The following is a 14867-nucleotide window of genomic DNA, read 5'->3' on the forward strand; positions in this document are numbered from 1 at the left end:
GTGATATGGTGGCTGCCATATTTATTTCCTTTTAAACAATACTAGTTGCCTGGCAGCCCTGCTGATCTATTTGGCTGTAGTAGTGAACTGAATTACACCAGAAACAAGCCATGCAGCTAATCTTGTCAGTTCTGACAATATTGTCAGAAACCCCTGACCTGCTGCATGCTTGTTCAGGGTCTATGGTTGAAAGAATAAGAGGCAGAGGACCAGCACGGCAGCCAGGCAACTGGTATTGCTTAAAGGGAGATAAATATGGCAGCCTCAATATTATTCTCACCTCGGGTTCCCTTTAAAAGTGCAACGCAAAGACAGAGGGCCCAAGTTTTGGTGACCCTTTTCCCTGAAAATTCACATAATTGTGCAGGTTTTCTCAAGAAAATACACGTAATGTGAGCAGATTTTAACAAAAAACACGTCCAATGACCCCAATATGCACAATCGTTATCAGATATGGCCCCAATATGCACAATCGTTATCAGATATGGCCCCAATATGCACAATCGTTATCAGATATGGCCCCAATATGCACAATCGTTATCAGATATAGCCCCAATATGCACAATCGGTAGCAGATATGACCCCAATATGCACAATCGTTAGCAGATATGACCCCAATATGCACAATCGTTATCAGATATGGCCCCAATATGCACAATCGTTATCAGATATGGCCCCAATATGCACAATCGGTAGCAGATATGGTCCCAATATGCACAATCGGTAGCAGATATGGTCCCAATATGCACAATCGGTAGCAGATATGGTCCCAATATGCACAATCGGTGGCAGATATGGTCCCAATATGCACAATCGGTGGCAGATATGGTCCCAATATGCACAATCGGTGGCAGATATGGTCCCAATATGCACAATCGGTGGCAGATATGGTCCCAATATGCACAATCGGTGGCAGATATGGTCCCAATATGCACAATCGGTGGCAGATATGGTCCCAATATGCACAATCGGTGGCAGATATGGTCCCAATATGCACAATCGGTGGCAGATATGGTCCCAATATGCACAATCGGTGGCAGATATGGTCCCAATATGCACAATCGGTGGCAGATATGGTCCCAATATGCACAATCGGTGGCAGATATGGTCCCAATATGCACAATCGGTGGCAGATATGGTCCCAATATGCACAATCGGTAGCAGATATGGCCCCAATATGCACAATCGGTAGCAGATATGACCCCAATATGCACAATCGGTAGCAGATATGACCCCAATATGCACAATCGGTAGCAGATATGACCCCAATATGCACAATCGGTAGCAGATATGACCCCAATATGCACAATCGGTAGCAGATATGACCCCAATATGCACAATCGGTAGCAGATATGACCCCAATATGCACAATCGGTAGCAGATATGACCCCAATATGCACAATCGGTAGCAGAAATGACCCCAATATGCACAATCGGTAGCAGAAATGACCCCAATATGCACAATCGGTAGCAGAAATGACCCCAATATGCACAATCGGTAGCAGAAATGACCCCAACATGCACAATCGGTAGCAGATATCGCCCCAATATGCACAATCCGTAGCAGATATGACCCCAATATGCACAATCCGTAGCAGATATGACCCCAATATGCACAATCCGTGGCAGATATGACCCCAATATGCACAATCCGTGGCAGATATGACCCCAATATGCACAATCCGTGGCAGATATGACCCCAATATGCACAATCCGTGGCAGATATGACCCCAATATGCACAATCCGTAGCAGATATGACCCCAATATGCACAATCCGCATCACCTGAAAAAGAAAAGAAAAACCCATTTACTCACCTACAGCCAGAAGACCTTCTTTCCCGACCTCCCGTCCCGAGTCCCGACCTCATTGTGGCGCGCAGCGCCCGCGCGCCCACGATCCTCTTCCTTCCCGACGTCACGACGAGACTTCCTGCCTGCATGCAGAGAGCAGGGCTACGGGAAAATGGCCGCCCGAAGTCTGCAGAACAGGGCTCCGGGCGGCCATCTTACCGTAGCCCTGCCTGCTGCTCCGTGCTGCCGGTGTGTGAACTGACTTGGCGTCTTTTAGACGCCTGAAGTCAGTTCACTCCAGGGGGTGCTTTGGGGGTGCTTGGACAATTCTAGGGGGTGCTCGAGCACCCCCAAGCACCCCCCTGGCGCCGCCACTGGAGAAGAGTGGCTCATGTTCATCTCTGCTCTCTTACATTGTCATCCATTAATGTGTACGTGTGAACACATATGGGAGTTCGCTCCACCATTTAAAAAAAATATATATATATTTTCACTTCTACATATGATTTAAAAAAATAACTACCGGTAAACATTACAAGCATATCTGATATCAAGGTCTCTGTAAACTGCATTTTATACCCTGATTGTATGTATAACCTTGTGCTATGTTGTATAACCGTTTGCTACCTCTCTGTCTTTCACCCCTTGTTGCAATGTATGTATCCCTATTTATTGTCCAGCGCTGCGTAATATGTTGGCGCTTTATAAATACAATAAATAATCATAATAATATATGATTTAAAAAAATAACTAAACATTACAAGCATATACATTAATTATGAATTTGATTATTTATTTTTATATTTTTATGTATCGTATATTCCAGTGTATAAGACAACCCCTAACAACTTTTCCAGTTAACATATAGTTTGGGAAATACTCGCTGAAAAAGACTACACTTCTTCCAATGCACACCAAATAAAAATTAAAACATCATATACTGGTATGAACAGATACTGGTGCTGTACTGTATGTGGTACCCAGTATATAACAGTATATAGGTGACTGACTGGTTGGATTAGTTTACGCTCCCTCTCCCTAAACAGATTGGTCAGCTCTCCCTGTTTATCAGAGAGGTATGGAAGAATAGATTGTGCTGTTCCCACAAACACGCCTCTTTCACCCTTCTTGCCCGCCCTTGTATCCTGTTTACCTCCTTCTCTGCCTCTCAGATCTCGCACATGTGCGCCTGCGCCGCTTCACTACAATCCTCAGCAGCGAGATCTGAGAGGCGGTAAGAGGATAGGGCGTATCACCCGTCATCAATGACACCCAGCGTATAAGACGACCCCTAACTTTTCAGAAGTTTTTCAAGGGTTAAAAAGCAGTCTTATATGCCACTAATGCCAGTATATGTTTCCAAATGGCAAAAAAAAAAAGCATTTTCTATAATTGATTTTAATTATTAAAGGAATACTGTAGGAGGGTCAGTGGAAAATGAGTTGAACTTACCCAGGGCTTCTAATGGTCCCCTGCAGACATCCTGTGCCCGCGCAGCCGCTCACCGATGCTCTGGCCCCGCCTCTGGCTAACTTCTGGAATTTCAGGCTTTAAAGTCTGAAAACCACTGTGCCTGCATTGCCGTGTACTCGCTCCCGCTGATGTCACCAGGAGCGTACTGCGCATGCCCAGTATGGTCTGTGCCTGCGCAGTATGCTCCTTGTGACATCAGCGGGAGCGAGGACACTGCAACGCAGGCGCAGTGGTTTTCAGACTTTAAAGTCTGAAATTCCAGAAGTGAACCGGAAGTGGGGCCGGAGCATCGGTGAGTGGCTGCGCGGGCACAGGACCTCTGCAAAGGGCCATTAGAAGCCCCTGGTAAGTTCAACTCATTTTCCCCCGACCCCCTACAGTATTCCTTTAAAGGATTACATCCTTTTAATATAAAAAAAATCTGTGAAATATAGTGGTGTATTCATGGGGGCACCTATAGCTAGCCAGCTATAGGTGCCCCAGTATAGGAAGTCAGGTGTAGTTGCCCTCAGTATAGGTAGCCAGCTATAGGTGCCCCCTTGGAAGCTGGCGCCCTGAGCAACCGCTCCAGTTGCTCAGGTCAAAGGCCGGCTATGACCCCACCTAAGAAATGTTAACAGAGTTTGGTGAAATAGTTCCATTATAGCTTATCTGTAAAAAATTTGGATTCAGAAATTAACAGTCCTGTGTTACTTAAAAATCCCTATCCAAATCCCAGGGCATCTTCAGCAAACACCAGTAAAAATACCGCGCGTGCAGCCCATGGAAATATTGACCAGTACTCAGATCAGTTATGTAGCGTGCATTGCTAGTGTGGCATGCATTATATAAATAGCATTGACTACATAGAACGGGTTGCACTAATTCCACATCGTGCACTTCATAACTGGTGTAAGTACTGGTAAAATTGTCCAGCTAACACGCACTGCACTAGCAACAGATGCATTACCTAGGTAACACAAACTGGACTATTTGTACAATGCACGCTCAGTAACTTAGTATTGGTAAAATTACTGCACTCTGATTACACATGGCAGTTTTACCTTAGTTCAGTAAGTATGGCATTGATGCACAAAATATCAGTAAAATTGGCGTGCACAGACAGCCCACAGCAGTAGCACCATTACTGCCGGCTGGGTGTACCGTAAGGCATGGGTCCCCAACCTGGGGGCCGCGGCCCCCTGGGGGTCCTTGGGCAGATTTCTGGGGGGCCGCGGCCTCTCCCTCTCCCCCCGCTCCTGTTACCTTATGAGCGGGCGTCCGCTTCCTTCCTTATATTCCTTCAGCCACGGCTCTCCTCTTTGCAGCACCTCTGCTAGCTACACTGGGGCAGCTATACTGGGGTAACTACTGGCTACACTGGGCTAACTATACTTGCTACACTGGGATAACTGTACTTGCTACACTGGGCTAACTGTACTAGGTACACTGGGGTAACTATACTTGCTATACTGGGGTAACTGTACTTGCTACACTGGGCTAACTGCACTAGGTATACTGGGCTAACTGTACTAGGTATAATGGGCTAACTATACATGCTATACTGGGGTAACTATACTTGCTATACTGGGCTAACTGTACTTGCTACACTGGGCTAACTGTACTAGGTACACTGGGCTAACTATACTTGCTATACTGGGGTAACTATACTTGCTATACTGGGCTAACTGTACTTGCTATACTGGGGTAACTGTACTTGCTACACTGGGCTAACTGCACTAGGTATACTGGGCTAACTGTATTAGGTATACTGGGCTAACTGTATTAGGTATACCGGGCTAACTATACTTGCTATACTGGGGTAACTATACTTGCTATACTGGGCTAACTGTACTTGCTATACTGTGGTAACTGTACTTGCTATACTGGGCTAACTGCACTAGGTATACTGGGCTAACTGTATTAGGTATACTGGGCTAACTATACTTGCTATACTGGGGACTGGGGTAACTATACTTGCTATACTGGGCTAACTGTACTTGCTATACTGTGGTAACTGTACTTGCTACACTGGGCTAACTGCACTAGGTATACTGGGCTAACTGTATTAGGTATACTGGGCTAACTATACTTTCTATACTGGGGTAACTGTACTTGCTATACTGTGGTAACTGTACTTGCTATACTGGGCTAACTGTAATAGCTATACTGTGTAAAATCAGGGAAAAGAGGGGGGGGGGGCTGCTGCCGACCACTAACCACGCCCCCCACTTCCCGGGGGGCCCCAGAGAAAAGTTTGGTCGGGAAAGTGGGCCCCGGGCTTAAAAAGGTTGGGGACCCCTGCCGTAAGGGATACTGTTTGCATGACCCGCTGTACTCGAACAGCGCAAACCTTGCTATAGTAATGCAGATTGCGAATGGTAATGCTCGTTATTAACATGTGTTACTGTAGCGATCTTCACACTACTCGAGTACCGTGGGTCGCACCAATAGCATAACTTGCAGCACACTGCCGGTAGTAACGGTAATATTGCTGTGTGCTGTCTGTGCACGCCAATATTTTGTGCATCAACCCCAATGTCTTTTAATGTTTGGACATGAAGGCCTGGTGCACACCAAAAACCGCTAGCAGATCCGCAAAATGCTAGCAGATTTTGAAACGCTTTTTCTTATTTTTCTGTAGCGTTTCAGCTAGCATTTTGCGGTTTTGTGAAACGTTTTTGGTGTAGTAGATTTCAGATATTGTTATAGTAAAGCTGTTACTGAACAGCTTCTGTAACAAAAACGCCTGCAAAACCGCTCTGAACTGCCGTTTTTCAGAGCGGTTTGCGTTTTTCCTATACTTTACATTGGAGGCAAAAACGCCTCCGCAATCCAAAATCTGCAGCAGCCCGGGAGTATGCGTTTCGGCAAAACGCCTCCCGCTCTGGTGTGCACCAGTCCATTGAAATACGTTACCCAAGCGTTTCCCCATCCGCAAGCGGATCGCAAAACGCAGCCGAACCGCTCAGGTGTGAACTAGGCCGAAGTGATGAAGGTGGTAAGAAAACATACCTAAATACATTTTGTTCCTGGAATTGATCTTTAAAGGACAACTGTAGCAAGAGGGCTATGGAGCCTGCCATATTTATTTCCTTGTAAACAATACCAGTTCCTTAGCTATACTGCTGATCCTCTGCCTCCAAGGCCTCTTTTCCACGGACAGTTGATAGGCAGTGAAATGCCTCTCATACTCTCACAACTGCTTGCTGCTGCCTGGTAACTGCTCACTACTGCCTGGTAACCAGGGCCGGTTTAAGCAACAATGGGGCCCCAGGGCAAAATAAACCTGGGGGCCCCCCCAACAGATACCCCGAAACAAAAATCGGCATTAAGGGACCTTTTTTGCAGCTGGTATAGTCAGGGTGTGAAGCCCCAATCGGTCGGAGCTCCACATTCTGGCTACCCCAGCCTGCATGGGGGATAAGGGGTTAAAAAGTTTCAGGAGGGGGGACCCCACATAATTTAAAAAAAAAAAATTCCCACACTCTAAACATAAAAAAAAAATTGGGAAAACAGGAAAAAATGCTAGGGATCTTCATACAGCCATATTGCGGCTGTATCGCAATCCCTGACCAAAGCGCTGCGGCTGCGTATAGACCCCCTGGAAACCCCGTCAGGAAATTTATTGCTCTTTCTTTTGATGCATGTAAAATTACACTACCGTTACACTACCACTACGTTACACTACCACTACACTAGGTTTGCTACTAAAAGTGACATTTACCGCATTTAAAAGTATACTTTTTTCCTTCGAAACTTTAAAATCGATTTTCTCAAAAACTATAAGGTCTTTTTGAAAAATTGTTTTTTCCTCTTATTCTCAATGATCTCCTTAACATAACCTGCAAATTTAGGGTTTCTAGCATTTAAGGTGGATTTGCTATTAACCAGTAAAATCAGCGGGTTTTTAAATGTGTATTTTTTTTCCTTTGAAACTTTAAAATCGATTTTCTCAAAAACTATAAGGTCGATTTGAATTTTTTTTCTTCTGCTTGTAGCCACTGGTGGCCCTTACAAGCTCTGGGGCCCTGGGGCAATTGCCCCCTTTGCCTCTATGGTAGCGCAGGCCCTGCTGGTAACTGCTCACTGCTGCCTAATATTTGCTTGCTGAGCACACAGTTTAACAGTCCGTGGAAAAGAGGCCTTTTAGCCATAGACCATAAACAAGAATATGCAGATCAGGTATTTCTGACATTATTGTCATATTTGACAAGATTAGCTGCATGCTTGTTTCTGCTGTGATTCAGGTCGCATTCACAGTGGGACGTTATGGTCGTGCATTATAAAGTCTTATAACTCAGCTTACCGTACTGCAATGCTAATCCTATCTGCCGTTCACAATGCGACGTTAAAGTCGCATTAAAAAAATGTTGTGTTGTGGTATTTCGCTGCTTGCAGTGCGTTACCTTAACGCAGACACGTTGCGACTTTATGCATTAAAACGCAACGTCCCACTGTGAATATGACCTCAGACACTACTGCAGACAAATGGATTAGCAGGGCTGCCAGGCTGCCATGCAACTGGTATTGTGTAAAAGGAAATAAACATGGCTGCTTCCATATTCTCCTCACTTCAATTGGCCTTTAAAACTTTCAATTTCCATTTCCTAAATACTCCTAATCAATGATCTTTTCAAATTTTCCTTTATGAACCTCTATGATAATTCTTGAGCTATGTAATCGGACAGGCTGGGTATACGCAGAACTTGTATCTTCATGTCTAAGGCCTTTTTTTCACGGACTGTTGAACTGTGTGCTCAGCAAGCAGTTACCAGGTAGCAGTGAGAAGTTGTGAGAGTTTGAGAGGCATTTCACTGCCTATCAACAGTCCGTGGAAAAGAGGCCTTTTACAGAAAAACGGAATGGTGGACCTTCATTTCTTGTTCTGTCTATTTAATCTGTGTTCTGATTATTATTTTGCCAGTGCATACCATCTAGACGGTCTCATGTTATAAGCTTTAGCTTAAACCCAATGTAATGTGCATTTAGGAGTTCAAACCAGAAGCTTCTGAGAAACTCTGTGCTAGTTCTTAAGAATGTATAAGTAAATACTGACAAGTACTCCGAACTTATTCATGGGACTGAACAAATATGTACCATTTGGATCGCTCACAATTCAAGCAATCAAACAATTATAGTGGCATTCAGGCCAATGTATTTTGAATAAACTCACCTAGACTTGGCTGTTTAAATTACCTAGAATGTTTGCTTTATAGAAACAAAATAAGCTTGTGAATTTATTCCAAAAGTAAATGGGAAATACCAAATCAGCCAAACATATCCTGTATAAAATAGATTGTGTTGGCAAGACTACAATATGCATATACAAAAAAAAATGAGTTGTACAGTTTTAAGGGCACTGCTATCACAGTGTTGTATTTAAATATTTATATAAGAACGCCGAATGCACTTACTGTATATTATGTTGCCTGGGATAAAATCATGATTTGGTATTTATGAAAGTACATGACTAAGCTGACCCTGACAAAGGCTGCCAAGTCCACAGAAACATGTTTGTCTTATAGGTGTATCAGTAGACTGGCTCCAGCACATTAACTCATAATTTAAAGAGTTAGAGTGTGTATGAAAGATTCATGTAAGCGCCAGGGGGAAGTGACATCATTAACCAGGACCCATGGGAAGGAGATTTGTAGTAGTTACACAGGCGCCAGCAAAATAAAAATTAGTAGTCTATTAAAGCCAAATAAAAAATTGGGGGACTGGGGTGGATCCATCTCCCCAATATATATGACACAACCACCATATATGGTATCCAGAAAAATATATATTTATAATCAGTACTCCACATAAAATTATGCAACGCGTTTCGCGGGTCCCAAGCCCGCTTCCTCAGGCAAATACAAGAGCAGGAGTAAGGCCTGAAACACACCAGAGGAGTTTTTCTGAGCGTTTTGAGTTTTTAAATCTGCTGCTAATGTTATCCTATGTGTCTGTGCACACTGGAGCAATGAGGTTTTGTAAAAAACCCCATAGCATTACATTGGGAAGAGCTTTTAGAGGTTTCAAAACCTCTTCCCAATGTAATGCTATGGGGTTTTTTACAAAACCTCATCGCTCCAGTGTGCACAGACACATAGGATAACCTTAGCAGCAGATTTAAAAACTCAAAACGCTCAGAAAAACTCCTCTGGTGTGTTTCAGGCCTAACTCCGAGGTTGTGCAGATAGGTGCAACGCCTCATGGGAAGGAGAGGTGGTACAGAGCTGTCGGCTGGGTCTCTGGCTGCAGGTATTGAGCGGATTCTTCGAGGATAGCATGGTGAACTGTAAGTTTGCTCTCAGTAGCAACAATGGCACTGGCATCACTGGCAACATATCACACATTGTTTTCAGAAGTTAATTACTTGAAAGTCTTGCTATTTGGGAAACTATATCAGCACCTATACATTCTGGGAAGTGAGGATCCAGAATTGCAATGACTTTGGAGTAAGTCACTTATATATTTGTCCAAACAGGAACTCCAGTACAATGTGATTGTAGCATTTTGTAGTATTTTTTTATACTTTTCAACTATTTCTGATTTTTTTATGTCTCCTCATTTTTATTATCCTTTTATCTTTTAAAGGGACTTATTGGTTGGACTGTGGAGTGAGTAGTGTGTGTGTGGGTAACTTATCCGCTATTTTTAATACTAGCACTTGTAAAATATATTAAAATATTCAATTAAAAGTGAAACATTATATAAATAAAAAATGAAAACTATTTAAATCCACACTCCTCCCTTGCGTATATAGTTGTATTTATGAAAGTACACTTGGTTCAAATGGACAGTATATAAGAATACATTTTAACTAGTGTAGTAAAAAGTGTGAAGACTGCAAATGTTTTATTTATTCTATCAGTATGAGGTGTCATCTCTGCAAGTTTTATCATTTGTTTTATTAGCCTAACTGATTAAAGTATTAATGTACTAACTAGATTTTCATCAGCAGAGTATCATAAAGCCCCATACACATACTCAACAGTGGTCTTTTATGCAGCACAATTGTCAAAAGACTTTTGTTGTGAAACAAGTTGAAATACCTAAAAATAGTCTTTTGCTATTGTTCAAAACGCTGATAAGACTGATAAGAAGTCAATCCAACAGTTGGATTGACTTCTTATCAGTCTTATCGGCTTTTTGAACAATAGCAAAAGACAATTGTGCTGCATACAAGAACTTCCTCTCTGCTCTAAAACATACACAACGGCATCATAATCTTTAAAGAAAAACAGATCTTTGTTACTGTTAGGAGAGTACATTTAAAATCGGCGCCGGTAGACTTGGGCGCAGGATACAGCCGGTATATGGCTGATCCTGCTTCTGCACAAGTCTGGGCCGTTTTAATTGCTATTCCCCCTCCAGGCCGCCATGGATGGTGGGGGAATGAAATAATTCGGCTTCCAGCGATTGCTGGAGGCCGAATTATTCTGTTTTTAAGCAACCTCGGCTCCGTCCTCTGACGGTGCCGACGTTACTCACTGAGCGCCACTATAGACTGATTCCCATTATAGTCTATGGCGGCGCTGGCTGCGCCCAAATCTAGCAACACCGAAAAGCACTGCTCCGTGTTAGGATTCTCAGGTCTTTCTGTGACTTCAGTGATGACCTGGCAGTGGATTTGATTCATCCTGCACATTACCGCTGTGTGTGTGCATGGGAGTGTCTGATCACCTGCAGGGTGATTGTCTCATTAGTGGGAGCATTAGGGTCTTGACTTCTCAGCAACCCATGCTGTTGCATTAAAGGACAACTGAAGTGAGAAGAATATGGAGCCTCCCATATCTATTTCCTTTTGAATAATACCATTTGCCTTCAGACCTGCTGATCTATTTAACTGCAGTAGTGTTTAAATAACACCAGAAACAAGCATGCAGCTAATTTGGTCAGATCTGTAAATAATGTCAGAAACACCTGATATGTTGCATGCTTGTTCAGGGTTTATGGCTGAACGTATTAGAGGCAGAGGATCAGCAGGACAGCCAGGCAACTGGTATTGCTTAAAGTGAACCAGAGAAGAAGCACCCTCATGTATTTTACCATATATATCAGTGGGAACATTAGAGAAAACACCTACCCTGCTCTCTGTTTCATTCTTCACTGCTCAGCCTGCTTCTAATCATCCCTGATAAAATCCCCGACTGAGCATTCAGCCTGGCTTTGCTATAATGATTCAGCTATAATGATTCCTGAGCAGAGCCACAAGGGGGCAGGCTTGGGCTTGAAAAGACACCAGAAAACACAAACTGCAAGCTGTGCAGTGATGAATGAAACAGAGAGCAGGGTAGGTGTTTTCTCTAATGTTCCCACTGATATATATGGTAAAATACATGAGGGTGCTTTGTCTCTGGTTCAATTTAAAAGAAGATACTGTATATATGGCAGCCTCCATATCCCTCTCACTTCAGTTGCCCTTCAAGCAGTCTAGCATAGTTCTAAGGCTGCTTTCACTGTGGGACGTTAAAGTCCTACGCAGGGCCGGATTTACAGCTCAGGAGCCTATAGGCACTTAAGCGCAGGTGCCCTAAGCCCCACCCCTTAACACAGGCCACACCCCATCAAATCACACCCCTTTTTCTTATTAAATAAAACCACTCAAGGTAATGCAGATATTTCCAAAGACAAGTAGAGAATACCAACAATGTGCAGATATCACCAACAACATGTATAATTTACCATATAAAGGCTGATATTACCAACAATAAGCAGGTAATAATACAAGTCACAAGGACATTATATTAATAAAATTTTTAGTGGCCAGCAGGTAGTGACAGGCACATTGTAGTAACCAGCAGGTAGTGACAAGTAGATTGTAGTAGCTGGCAGGTAGTGATAGGCAGATTGTAGTGGGGGCAGGTAGTGATAGGCAGATTGTAGTGAGGGCAGGTAGTGATGGGTGGATTGTAGTAGCTGGCAGGTAGTGATAGGCAGATTGTAGTGTGGGGCAGGTAGTGATGGGTTGATTGTAGTAGCCAGCAGGTAGTGATAGGTGGACTGTAGTAGCTGACAGGTAGTGATAGGCAGATTGTAGTGGGGGAAGGTAGTGATGAGAGGATTGTAGTGGCTGACAGGTAGTGGCATCTGTTGGCATCTCGCTGACCATCTGGTATTGTCCCCAGATTTGAAGGCTCATGACTATGCTGCTTGTAGTCATACAATTTGATGGCCTGCTGTGGACATGTCACTAATCATCTAGCAGTGTCCCTAGGTTGGATGGCTCTTGGCTGTACTGTCTGTAGGAATGTAATTTGATGGACTGTATGCAGACCATCACATTGCATGCCTAGGCTACAGACAGTACAGCCATGATGAGCCATCCAATCTGAGGACACTACTACATGGTCAGTGAAATGTCCACAGCAGGCCATCAAATTGTATGACTACAAGCAGCATAGTCATGAGCCATCAAATCTGGGGACACTACCCAACCTATGAATCTGGACTGGAACATGATGTTTGACATAGTGACAGTGAGTGTTTGTGACTTACTTTTACTGCAGAGCTGGCTCTGTCAAAAACTGGCACACCACGGCACTGTGTCGCAGGCATTTGCATCTGGCTGCACCAGTACACACATGGGTGGGGGTGTATGGTGGCGGAGCTGTAGCCTACAGGCTGTGCTTTTTGCATCAACAGTTACCTCTGCTTTCTCTCTCTCCCACATGGTTCCCAGTGCCAGCAGAGACTGAGCCAACACTCACTGCACCCCGATGCCTATGCACGCAGCTGAAGTTGCAGCTCTGCATGCATGATTGAATGTGGTGGGTGGCTGCTGGGGAGTGGGACACTAGCCTGTCACTGAGTGCAGCTGGCTAGGAAGGGAGATACATCGGGGGCGGGATGTGGGGGTGATAGCAACATTACGCTCCCCACTGTTGAAGTGCATAGCGCCATTTTGGTAGCCGCCTCCGCCCCATATTGCACAAATAGCCGCTACAATGCTACACCCCAAAAATAGTGGGGACACTGGTTTTATTAGTTATTAGGGGTTATTAGTGTTAGGAATAAGTGGGGGTCAAGGCACATGTGTGTACTTACACAGGCATCAGGACACAGGGGTCTACACACACACACACACACACACACACACACACACACACACACACACACACACACACACACACACACACCAGGACATGGGGGACTCTCACACACACACAGACATCAGGACATGGGGGATTCTCACACACAGACATCAGGACATGGGGGATTCTCACACACACAGACATCAGGACACAGGGGATTCACACACACACACACACACACACACACACACACACACACACACACAGACATCAGGACAGAGGGGTCTCACACACACACACACACACCAGGACACAGGGGTCTCACACACACACACACACACACACACACACACACACACACACCAGGACACAGGGGTCTCACACACACACACACACACACACACACACACACACACACACACACACACACACACACACACACACACCAGGACACAGGGGTCTCTCACACACACACACAGACATCAGGACACAGGGGTCTCACACACACACACACACACACACACACAAACACACACACAGAGACATCAGGACACATGGGTCTCACACACACACACACACACACACACACACACACACACACACACACACACACACACACACACACACACAGACATCAGGACACAGGGGTCTCACACACACACACACACAGACATCAGGACACAGGGGTCTCACACACACACACACACACACACACAGACATCAGGACACAGGGGTCTCACACACACACACACACACACACACACACACACACACACACACACACACACACACACACACACACATACACACACACACACACCAGGACACAGGGGTCTCACACACACACACACACAGACATCAGGACACAGGGGTCTCACACACACACACACACACACACACACACAGACATCAGGACATAGGGGGGCTCACACACACACAGACATCAGGACACAGGGGGGCTCACACACACAGACATCAGGACCAAGGAGGACTCACACACAAACAGACATCAGGACACAGGGGTCTCACACAGACAGACATCAGGACACCGGGGTCTCTCTCTCTCTCTCACACACACACACACACACACACACACACACACACACACACACACACACACACACACACACACACACACCAGGACACAGGGGTCTCACACACACACACACACAGACATCAGGACACAGGGGTCTCTCTCACACACACACACACACACACACACACACACACACACACACACACACACACACAGACATCAGGACACAGGGGTCTCACACACACACACAGACATCAGGACATAGGGGGGATCACACACACACACACACACACACACACACAGACATCAGGACACAGGGGGGCTCACATACACAGACATCAGGACCAAGGAGGACTCACAAACACAGACATCAGGACACAGGGGGGCTCACACACACACAGACATCAGGACACAGGGGGGCTCACACACACACAGACATCAGGACACAGGGGGGCTAACACACACACAGACATCAGGACACAGGGGGGCTCACACACACACAGACATCAGGACCAAGGAGGGCTCACACACACACACAGACATCAGGACCAAGGAGGGC

General features: G+C 45.0%; 1 protein-coding gene across 4 annotated transcripts in view; it reads right to left on the reverse strand.

The window, feature by feature from the left end:
• The window catches only part of HMGCLL1 (3-hydroxy-3-methylglutaryl-CoA lyase like 1), a 296565-nt gene extending 294663 nt beyond the window's left edge, over positions 1-1902 (reverse strand). For 3 of the 4 annotated variants that reach the window (XM_068281395.1, XM_068281396.1, XM_068281391.1), the window contains exon 1: positions 1817-1902. The gene's annotated coding sequence lies outside the window, so the exon portion shown is untranslated. The remainder of the gene's footprint in view (positions 1-1816) is intronic. The other variant, XM_068281393.1, reaches the window with a different exon arrangement.
• Positions 1903-14867: the final 12965 nt, after the last annotated feature.

This window comes from Hyperolius riggenbachi, chromosome 4 (genome assembly GCF_040937935.1).
Source record: "Hyperolius riggenbachi isolate aHypRig1 chromosome 4, aHypRig1.pri, whole genome shotgun sequence".
Lineage (NCBI taxonomy): Eukaryota > Metazoa > Chordata > Amphibia > Anura > Hyperoliidae > Hyperolius > Hyperolius riggenbachi.